Below are 11,867 nucleotides of genomic sequence, written 5' to 3' on the forward strand. Positions count from 1 at the left end.
CAGGCTGGGCACACTCTTCTGAAGGGCAGCAAGGATGCAGACAGTGTGCTACAGTCTGACTTACTGAGGTAAATCAATTCTGGTGCAACTTCATGCATGTCAGTATAATTGCACTCGGTCCCGGATCTGTATGTGCCGAGTACGTCACTGAATTTATTGCTGTCTCATATAGAGGCCACGAGACGCGTGTGCGAGGGGACCTTTCAAGGACAGAACACCCACCCTCCTCCGGGTACAGCAGGAAGGTCCGCAGGAAGGTGCCGTTAAATCTCCATTAAGGTCAGCAAACCCTTTGCAGCCAATAAACAGGCTGAAGAGGCCCCTCTGCTAAGATCTTCTTTTTTATCCTTTTTAAAAAAGCAGTGCACTGCTGCCTGGGGATTCGTTCAACACGTACGCGTCTCCGCTCCCGCCTTCCAGCCGGCCTGGGGCTCGGGCTGTTCGCTGCGCTGGCGGTCGGCCAGCAGGGGTCGGGAAGGAGCGCCAGGAAGTTCGGGAGCTGAGGGCAAGCTGCTACACAGCAGCACACACGTGCTTATGTATGTATAAGGCAGAGCCACCAGGCGCCACCCCGCCCGCGCCCCGCGACGCGCCGCCACGGCCGCATGCTGGGAGGGGCCCGGCCGTTAGGGCGGTGCCCGGGCCGCGGCGGGGGCGGGGCCGCAGCGGTGCATGCTGGGAGGGGCCCGGCCGTTAGGGCGGTGCCCGGGCCGCGGCGGGGGCGGGGCCGCAGCGGTGCATGCTGGGAGGGGCCCGGCCGTCAGGGCGGTGCCCGGGCCGCGGCGGGGGCGGGGCCGCAGCGGTGCATGCTGGGAGGGGCCCGGCCGTCAGGGCGCTGCCCGGGCCTCGGCGGGGGCGGGGCCGCAGCGGTGCATGCTGGGAGGGGCCCGGCCGTCAGGGCGCTGCCCGGGCCTCGGCGGGGGCGGGGCCGCAGCGGTGCATGCTGGGAGGGGCCCGGCCGTTAGGGCGTCGCCCGGGCCGCGACCGGGGAGGCCGGCGGTGCTACGTGGTGGGAGGGCGGCCCTGCCCTGCCCTGCCCTGCCCTGCCCTGCCCTGGAGCAGGGACCCAGGAAAGCGCGGCTGTGTTGTCGCTGAGGCACAGGAGGGAGGTAAGGCCAGTCTGTCGCGGCAGTGTGGGCCGCATGCGCGCGTGGGGCAGCCGATGGCGGCCGCTGCCGTCCTGGCCCGGCACGTGGAGGTCGCTCCCTCTGGGAGCCTCCTGGCCTGCTGTGCGGGTGCCCAGGGAAGCAGGCCTTCCCGGAAAGCTCCCCTTGTTTGAGTGTGCGCTTTGGTACGTTCAACTTCCAGGGTAATGTAAGTTGGTTCCTGCTCTATTTGCCACATTTGGTTGGACTGAAACAAGAAGCTAGAATTAGATCCCCTGGTGGAGAAGGGGTTGAGTTGCTGGTAGAGCATTTTTTTTGCAGGAAAAAAAAGAGAAGGAATTAATAACTAAGTACTTTAGAAAAATCCATGAACAGTATTTCTGCTGTGGTGTAATTCCAATTTGTCAAGTATCCTGCTCAAGAAAAGAGGAGGAAGGTGCCGAGGGATACTTGAGAGATTAAGGCATGATCGGGGGCCTGCAGCTCTGCTCAAGCCACAGTTCCCAGTGCCACGTTAGGGGAGTTAGGAGCTGAGATGGGAAGGAGGAAGGGGGGCTGGATTGCAGAAGTCTCTGTTTTGTGAAGTGAAATGGTTGCTGGCTAAATAGAATTTATTCTTTTCCCTGGTGCTTTAGGCTATGGAGAGCTCTTCAGTATCTGAGTTGAGTATGAGTTACTTCTGTCCCGAAGTCACATAACTGGTGTGATGAACTTGTGTTAACCTTGTCTTCTTTAGCAAGAGCTGATTCATTGTGCCAGCTAGCCTCAATGTCACAGAGAATTGATGCTTGTGAAGTTTAATATTCCTAAAAATGACTATCACCATCTCCCATGAAGTTCACTGCATCTTACTAAGTGTTTCTGCTCTTCTACCATTTGGCAACTTCTGTATTGACATTTTCACTAGTGAATACTATCAACTCCAAACCAATTAAGGTGCATTCTCTTGCTTATTAAAGAGAAGAAAAATTCATGGAGATTATTTTTTTCTTCTTAGTGTGCATATAAGAGCCATATGGGCATCTCCAACCATTGGCATTAAAATTAGTACAATCTTAGGGTAAGCAGAATCAGGACCATGTTTCTAAATACATGAAGTAGAGGTGGGATATCTCTGCTATTCTCACACAGGTTGTCCTTTCAGCTTTGCGGTAAGAAACTCAGTAGCTCTTGGTGAGCATCATGTTGATTATTTTTTAAAAAGTATAACAAGGCATTGAAATGCATGATGTACTTTAAGAGTTGATGGCTGACTCCTGTGGTCCCCCCACGTTTTTTTTTTTTTTAAGGCAAAGTTCAGACAGGGAAAAGCATCTCTCTTACTTTCTTCTGTGTGCATTTCTGTATAGTAGCTTCTCAAAAGACTCCTAAAACAAAACTGTTTACAGTAAGCATTTTAGATGAAAACACTTCTAGGATTGAGCACAACAATTTCAGTATGTCTTATACTTCAGCTCTTGTATGCCTTGCTCTCCTGTTTTGCCCAGAGGCTTGATTATTGTTCCATTGCTGATATAAGCAGAAGAGCTTTTGTTTCAGTTCAAGCTCTTCAGGTAAACTCTTTTCAAGTCATCTTGATCTAGCCATATACTCCTTTAATATCTAGATCTAACTGTGTTGCTTTTTTCTATTTACTACTTCAAATCTGTTTTTTCTGCTCACTCGTTTGAAAACTTGAATATGATAGTATTTCTTCTCTTTTCATCACTGTTCTCCTTGCTTACCATCTTTCTTGCTTTGCCATAGCCTTATGATAGTGTGTGTTACTGGAATTCTCTGCAGTCCAGTTTATACACTGGAGTGTTAACAAGTGTGTTTGAAGAAAGATGCAAGAGAACAGCTTTATAATGCTGGCAGGTTTTTGCTAGATACTACAGAATAGAGTATGCATTACCTTATGCAATTGTTATGATGGCTTATCTGCTTGTTTGGTGTTTCAGTATTGCAAATTTATTGTTCTACAAGTTGCCTCAGTGCACTTTTAAATGAACATGAAGAATTGCCTATTTCCCTGCACTAGATGCAAACGAATCAAGTACTTCTTCTGACAAAAAATTCGTAATAGTAGCAAAAAATGAAAGTGTCATGTCCCTTCTTCACCATAAACTTAGCAGACTTTCTTCTTGGCATTTCTATACATCTATACTGTAGCACACACAAATTACAGCTCTGATTAAAAATTATCAAGAGCATTCTAAAACTCAGTGCTGTTGCAATATCTTCTTGCTTTTACTTAGAATGTAAAATTCACATTAGCTATATTTGTGTATGTCAGAGTCTAGTGAAGTGAAAGTGTCATTTTCCTAATGGAGTTTTGGCCTGTGAGTGCAATACTAATGGCTTGTTCACCCTGCTTCCCAGGAAGGGCCTAATTAAAGATTTGACATTGAAAAAGTGATTAAAATTTGCATGAAGAGATATCCAAGTGGTTTTTTTTTTTGGGGGGTGGGGGGGAAACAGTGGAATAGGAGGTGGAATGGGTGAGTCAATAAGTAATAAAATGCATCTTGGTAAATATTAAGGCTCTGATCCAGAAAACTTACTGAACAGAAGCATCTATTCAAAGGACAACATTTAAATCTCACTAATTTAATTGAGACTTAAGCATGCATTTAAACTTAAGCAGGTATCACAAGGTTTATATCTTGAGTAGGGAGTAAAATGTATACACCAGTTTTATGCAGGATCATATCCATAATTCTCTATTTGTATTTACTTTAAAATGTGCCTTTGGCACTTTAAAGGATAGACCTTCACATAATTTGATGTGTGAATAACTAATATAGGGCTAGATTCTGGATAGCCTTACTTGTACTGAGTAGTACATTCTCCACAAAAGCCTGAAGTAATACAGTATCGAAAACATTTCAGTAAAGCTACCAGAATCCGTCTCATTATTAATATTCTGTGCCAGCCAATAGTAGTCCATGTGCCTAATCTGAAATCACCAATACATGTTAAGAAGGCACTTGTTTTTGCAACAAGCAGTGAATAGGCCTTTGTATGGACACAGTGGTGTAATTTTTCTCTCGGTCCAACTGTATTGGCTTAAGTGAAGTTACAGTAGTCCAAATTAGTCACTGATGTATGTAATAGAAGCTACAGGACTACTGGAGGGAACCTTCTTCCTGCTGTTATATTGTCAGAGAACCGTTTCAGCTACCTCCTCAGCCATGATATACAATGTTTTCAAAAGGATTCAAACCTGCAGGCAACTTCTCTCATCTCTAGTGTTTAAAACACAGCATGTAAATCAGGAGTGCTGCAAACACATGACTAGTTGCTTGTAGGCAAGGACATGCTGTGTGTTGAATGTCCATGGAATTCAACAGTTTAATGTAAATTGTTGCACTGGTACCTCTCTCTGCTCACTGATCTCCTTCTCCAGAGATATTCAAGGCCCGTCTGGATGCAACCCTGTGTAATATGCTCTAGGTGACCCTGCTGAGCAGGGAGGTTGGACTAGATAATCTCCAGAGGTCCCTTCCAGCCTTACTGATTCTATGATTCTATGAAGGAAAAGACTGTTGCTGTTTGTCACAGTTCTGGTTTGGGGCCATCTATGAGCAAAATAAAGTAGAATTATATGATACTTTAAGAAGAGATTCTTTCTATATTCATTTTCTTAATTTCTGTTCCTTTGAAGTATGCCTGAAACATGTGGCTTTAAGAATCTGTAGCAGGTATTTATGTTTTAATGTATCAGGTTTGAGTGGAGACTCTGGTCTCCTGTTGCTGTGTCTCACGTTTCATGTTCTGGTGAGGTGGCATCTTACGAAGACTTGAATACCAGATTTCTAGAAATACAAAATGCAAACATCTGAGGAGCCACTATCTAGCTGAGGCAAACTTCCAAGGCAAAGGTTCCTGTTATTGGAGATATAGTGAGGTAAAATCTGGGTAGTATAATTCTTTTGAGAATTCAAACTTCTGCTGAGAAATTCTCTGTAGAAACATAAAACCTTTTACACAAAGATCTGACCCACTTCAGGCAGTAAAAGCCTTAAATCAGAGTTTCACAAAGGCAAGTAACCAGAATGTAACAAGAATCATTTGGGAGTTAGAAAATTTAAATCTTGTAAACTCGGCTACGGAAAAGTTTTCTTAAATGAACTGGGAAGGTCTCCAGCAATTCTCTGCATTTCCTGGAAACCATCTATCCGGTTACCGGCTGTCCTATTTTCTGACCCCCCTGTTGTCCCATTTAGTCACAATTTATTGAAGCATGTAGTTCAGGACTAGAGGGGGCCACTTACCATAGTGCATACAGGTCTGTACTAGCCCATTGCTGTACGTGGGGCCTCAGGAGCAATCATTTCAGTTGCAGGTAGCCAGAGCAATGAGAGTGGACTTTGGTGGACGTGTGGCACGGATTTTCCACTGCAGCTATAAGGGCTGCTTGTCTTGCGGGGCTGACTGTCCTGAGTTTTGTCTTTGCATCCAGACTGCAAAGAAATGGCCCTTTAGCAGTGCCCTTCCCCACTCTTGCAGCAGGGACCTCATGTGTCAGTGTCCCCAAGCAGAAAACCAAGCCTACACATTCCTGCAGGGAAACTATAATACCATATGCTGTTCTAAAGCTTGTTAAATATTCAGCCTTCCTTCCTTCTCCTCCCCTGCTTCTCTGTGCATGAAAACAAGAAGCAAATGTGGTGGGGGGGTGTGGGAGGGAGGGGGTTCTTTTTTAGTGGACTGCCATCAGACTTTTTATAATTTGTGCTAATAAAACACATGGTAGAAAGTCATCCTTACAATAAATATTTCTCCCGAACATAAAGTAAAAAACGATATAAAAACCTCCCTGTGAGATTGGATTATGAGCTCACTGGTTGGTGATGTTGTTCTTGAGCTGTTTGGGTAGGAAGGCCTTACTTAATCAGTGACAGCTTTTAGGGCTACTACAATGCAAATAAATGCAAACTCTTACTTTCTTTTTTTCTTCCACACACCCAGGTAGACCAAACACTATAGCTGCTCAATCAGAGTGCAAGAGTGAATTAATTTAATTTCTGTAAAAGAAAAAAAAATCATTACATTCAAATGCAACTGAACAGAAATACCCATTTTTTCCAGAGACTTATTAAACTTCCAAAAAGCATAGTACACAACAGAAAGAGGATGTGCTGTGTGTATGTAATTACTGAGCCTCAAATGCTCTGTCTGGGCATGGCTAAGGAAAAGGAAGAAATCTGCACACCAGAACTGCAGTGAGGTGCAGTACACACAATGGCCATGCCTGTCCCATGGGCTCTTACAAAAGTGAGTACTGCGGAAGGTATGGAGCCCTTACATATTTTTGGATTAACAGTGGTTGGTACAGCTGAAAAGTTAGCAAGTGATGAGCTTTTTGGCGTGGGAAATAACTTTGGTTTAGTGGCATGTGGATTCTCCACTCCTACCCTGCATGCATGTATTCAATAGCTGTCCTTGCCTGTAAATAATGATGATAGCGCCTTGAAATTCAGGCTGAGCTGCTTGGCCTTGATATGTCTCTTGTGTGTCACAGCAGTGTTTCCCTCAGCTTGCTCCTCAGTGCTGCACACAACTGTTCCTCTGTGAGGTGCAAGTCTAAAATGCTCTTTGGGCTTGTGTTTGGGCTTGACTCAGTCTCCCTGATGGCCATAGTAAATGAGCAGACGTGGGAGACAGAGCCTGGCAATGGCAATTCATTTGAAATGAATGATGATAAATATGTATAAATAATTCACTTTCTGCAACTCTTACCTCATCCCACACTACACTGTGTACCCCTAAAACCTAACTTCTCCAGCATTTTCAAACATGAATGTGGGAGCCAACCTTGTCTGTTCAGTATTTTACTACCTGGCAAAAATGTTGTGCGTATTAAACAAATGAAAGATGGTGGTGGTTTTAATGATGGTGTTGAGTGCCCCTCACTGTTGGCTGGGACCCAGTATACTAGGCAGTGTACAAATGCGAATAGTCTTGCCCGGAAGAGCTTCCAGTCAGACTATGGATGCTAAATGAATTAGGGCAATGAGAGGGGGAATACTATGATAATAGTTGCGTTGGGTGTCCCAGCCACCTGCCTAGTCATTTTCTCTTGTAGATATCCCAGCAAGAGAGGGATCATCTGAAGAAGAGCAAAGCTGATCTTTGCACATGCCGAGACTAACAATTACTGTTAGATATGAATGCCTATGCAAGAGGAAGAAATGTCTCTGCTTCTCACTGACATGTTCTTTCTGTGCACCCATACTTAAACAGAAAGTGACTGGTAGTAATTACACTGTGGAAAAGAATCATCATAAATAATGAAGGAAGAACTAGCTTTAGGTGACCTAATTAAAAACCTGTACAAAACTCCCTCTATTAGTTAGCAAGGTAATCTAAGTCAACCTCTAGCTCTAAAGATTTTCATTGTACTGCAAAGGAAGTTAAAAGCAAAGGAAATTAATCATCTGTTAAAGAGTATTTTCCTTAACTCTCCACCTTAGCAAAAGAGTGTTGGCTTAGAGTGGACTTGGAAGAAAACAAACAGGTGCAGCTGCAACTATTTCTTTTCTTCTTTTTTTGGATTCAGTGGTTCATTCTTTATTAAAAAGAAACGCCGTGCATGTTGTCTCTTGTGTGGATGGCTGCTAGTACTTCACACTGCATAACCTATATCCAGGGCAAACTCTTCTCATGTGTCCTTTCCCTCTTGAAAAATAAGACAGAAGAACGTTTTTACCAGGTGAATTTTCTACCTGGGAGGCCAAGAAGTAGTTACATGTTTTAAATAGTTATTCTTGTGTTTAAATAGTAGCCCCCACTGGGAAATGTGGGGAAAGAGGAGAAAGCTAATTCTTTAGATGTATTCATGTTTTCAAACTCTCTCTTCTACTGAATGAAGTAGATCTTCATCAAAATTACCACATGCAAACACGTAAGATCCAAATAGTAGAGATATCCCAATGTGTTAAATCTCTGCTGCCTTCCAGCTAGTTGACTTGGATTTAGTAATACCTGTCTTGAGTAGCTTTTTGAATATTTCTCTAATATGAGGATGTTTAAGTGAATAAATGTGTTTAAGAGAATAAATCTCTTCCACATCTTAGCCGACTCCTTGACAGGCTTGCTCTGTCAAAGTGTGTAGGATTTTTATATAAGTTTCCACCAACTGAAAATCTAACCTAGTATGTTCTCTGTGTGTTGAAAGGGCTTTGCAGTTGCAAGTTTTTCTACTACATTTACCTTTGATGTTTCCAGAATAGTTTTTATTTATTGTGTGTAACGTGGGGTTTTTTTTTTTTTTGGGGGGGGGGGAGAAGAAGAGAAGGAGAAAGATAATTAGCATTTACATAGCTAATCAAGCATACCAGGTTCTCTTGAATTATTAAACTTAATTAGTTTCATTTATTATTCCTGTGGGCTACAGTATCTGTATTAAATGCCAATTTAAAGTGTGGAATGTTTAATTTAGTGGAAACATGGATTTGGTAATACACTGCAATTGCCACTAAACCTCCAAATAAACCAGTGGTTCTGCTGTGCTCTTGTTTCATGAATAGCGTGTGTGTGTTTTCATGCAATGCTGATTAAATAATAATAATAATAATAAGATAACGTATTTAGCAATGTGTGATACATCAGTAATCTAGTGAGTGTTTCAGTCTGTGAAACAAGTTGTTTAGGTCCTGGTTTCACAAATATCTTACATAGGTCTAGAACTGTATTCGCTGATTGCAAATACCAGTGCAAAGCCTCTCTGCAGACAGCATTTCTACCAGCAAAGCCTACCTTCCGAAAATTATTTTCTCTTTGGCTTGCAGTCGGTATGTTGTCACCTATCAGGGTCTCAGTTGTGTCACAGTGAATAGCATAGCTATGGCTTTAAGTTGACGAAATACTTCCTCTTGCTTTTACTACATAGATGATTTGATCCTTGCCCCATGTTAACTACATTCCTGGAATAGAAAAAGGAGAAAATACTCTCTTCTAGTTCCTTACCTTTTTGTGATGGGTAAGGAAAAGCCTCTATAGAGAGCAGAGAGCTGGCACAGAGCTTGCCGGTTAGTGGAATGAAGAATTTTCGCCTATAAGAAGCTGGTCTTGACAACTGGGGAGATGTGAGGAAGCAGTAGAAATTAAAAGTTGGCTACAGTCCCTCTGATCATTACCATGGTAGCTAATAATGGCTTCCAGGTGCAGTTTCCTTGGAGACAGATGTTCATGATGCCACTTCTAACATACCACCTCCAACCTTGTTAGTCTGCAACTATGGTATAAGTCCAGGACCATAAAAGGCTTCATCAGGTGGTATCAAGTACTGTAAAAGATGTTGCAAAACGTATGTATGCAACTAGGTAAGTAATTGGCTAATTGGATGTGACATTGTACACTGACTTCACAGGTAACCGTTTCCAACAAGCCATGAAACACATTCAAAGAAGTGGGAGGAGCTCTATAAAGGAATATGGACTGGAAAGGCAGAACTGTGTTAGTTACTTTAAAATTCATTGAAGCCTACAATGATTTAATTTTGCAGTGAACAAAATCTCTCAGTCCAGCTGACATTTTAGTATATTATCTTCATTTTGTAACTCAGGTGATATTTTTCTAACCTTGATAAAAACAAGTTAGTGATTTGGTTCGGATTCCTGCTTCTGACCAAATCCAGGTTAAAATACTGTGTCTTTGGCTCTGTTTTATATTGCAGTAAGTAGATACGGTTGCTTAAAAAAGGAATGGTAACAAAAATTGCTTTAAAGCATGGGCGTATCCCTGGCCATATCAGATGATCCTCATCCTCACTATTAGCTCATCATTTGGCAAGCTGGCATGCACTGCATCTTTTCTGTATAGTAGTTGCAGATTAATTTGTTTGCTTTCAAATATTATTAAAATCAGTGAAAAAGAGAATTCAATTCTTGTTCTGAGGAGTTAGTGCTAGCTAAAAGAGACAGTAATGCATTTAAATGGAAGAAGATACGAATTTTGCCAGAAAATTGAAAGTCTGCCATTAGTTGGGAAGGGAAGTGGTAAGAATATAATGAAATAAATGACAGGGGGCATTGCTACTGGTCAGCTTTTCAGCATTATTTGTATCTGCAGCCCTATTCAGTAAGTGCTGATTTTCAGCCGTATCAGTTGGCTTTTAAATTCTTCTCACATTTCAGGGTTTTCAGTATTCCCATATGACTGCACTGAATTAGTGTTGCAATAATGTTGCAGTCTGCTATTAATTACCCTCCTATATCATTTCAGTCATGTGACTGATTTAGAGTTAGACTTTAATTGGTCATCCTTCTTAATCATCTGTTAGTAATGGTGTATGATTCCCTGTTGTTGTGGGATTTTTTTTTTTTTTCCTAATTTCATACTGGAGTATGCCAAGAGGTTATCAACAGGCTATTTAGCAAGAAACTCTGTCATGAAACCAAAACAGAGTGGAAAGGTGAGTGAGCAACAGTGTCAGACATCTAGGAACATCCTAGAGCAGTAAAAGCTGTGTGCTTTATTCACGTTTATGTCTCCTGAGACATGGGTGCCATACCGTAAGCAAAGGCTATCTGTACTGGGCAGAATTTTGAGGACCAGGGGTTTGGAGAAGAGACTCTTTCCAAGCTTTTCTCACAAACAGTGATCTGTCCTGCTTGGATTGTCTTACTGAATGTGTCCTAAATAGTTTCTGGAATTTCTTAGATCAACAAGGACCTAGTTAGCAATGACACTTCAAATCATCAATATGCTTGACAGCTAATGAGTTCAGATAAGCAGCACAGTTAGCGTGGTGCTTTGATCTGGAACACCAGGCTGTCTGCAGACTCAGGTATACGTTGCAGAGCTGGTCTCCCTTAAAGACAGATTTTTCCCTTCCTGTGCTTTAGATGATGGTCTGAAATGAAATTTTCGATAATTTTGGAATAAGAAGCCTGTATTGACTGAGGACCTGGCCCTTATACCTTTCTAAAGAACAAATCTTGCATGAAGCATTGTTAAGTCCCTTGTATATCAAATATATATATTGCCATAAAGATCTATTTATCAATGAATTATCTGTACTAAAAAGCTGTGTTTCCTTAAACTGTCTTCCAAGTACCATTCATGAATAGAATTGTGCTTTTTCTATAAGGCATGTCAAGACATTTCCTCCTTGGAGGTGAGAGAGAGGATTGACTATGCACAATCTCAGAGTCCCTTTAATGACTTGGTTGACTTAGGCTGGAGGACATCTTTAATATAGGATGAAAGCATAAAGATGATTTTGCAAGGAATTTACTGATATAAACTATAGAGAGGTGAGATGACAGGTAAGTCACAGCTGAGCAATGGCAAATATTTCAGTAAATGAAAGACTAAGGAAAGTTGCTTCTAATGAGTCACAGAGCTAAATCCCTGAGAATTGCACTGAAAACTTACCCGAACAATTTAATTTTTATCTTGACAAGAAAATAAATTCTGTTATGAAACAGCTGCATTTAACCATAATTGCTATATTCTCAGCTATTAGAGTAAATGTTATGCGATACTATAAAATATCCTGAGCCCTTCATGAAAACTGGGCATGGTACAGAGGGTTACTGCTAAAGGGCAGCTCCTACTTTCTCAGAAGTTGTGCCAAACTCTTTAGCACTAATGCTGTGCTGTTAGGGTATATGTGAAAAAGCTGTTTACAGCAGAGTTAACTCTGAACATCTTTAATATCTCTTTGCATTTAAGTTAGAACACAGTGGTCTGATCCTGAATGGTTTTGAGTGCCTACAATGTCCTGTTGATTTTGTTTAGGGTTTGATCCAACTCTGATTCTTGTGGCAA

The sequence above is a fragment of the Rhea pennata genome, chromosome 15, assembly GCF_028389875.1.
Source record: "Rhea pennata isolate bPtePen1 chromosome 15, bPtePen1.pri, whole genome shotgun sequence".
Lineage (NCBI taxonomy): Eukaryota > Metazoa > Chordata > Aves > Rheiformes > Rheidae > Rhea > Rhea pennata.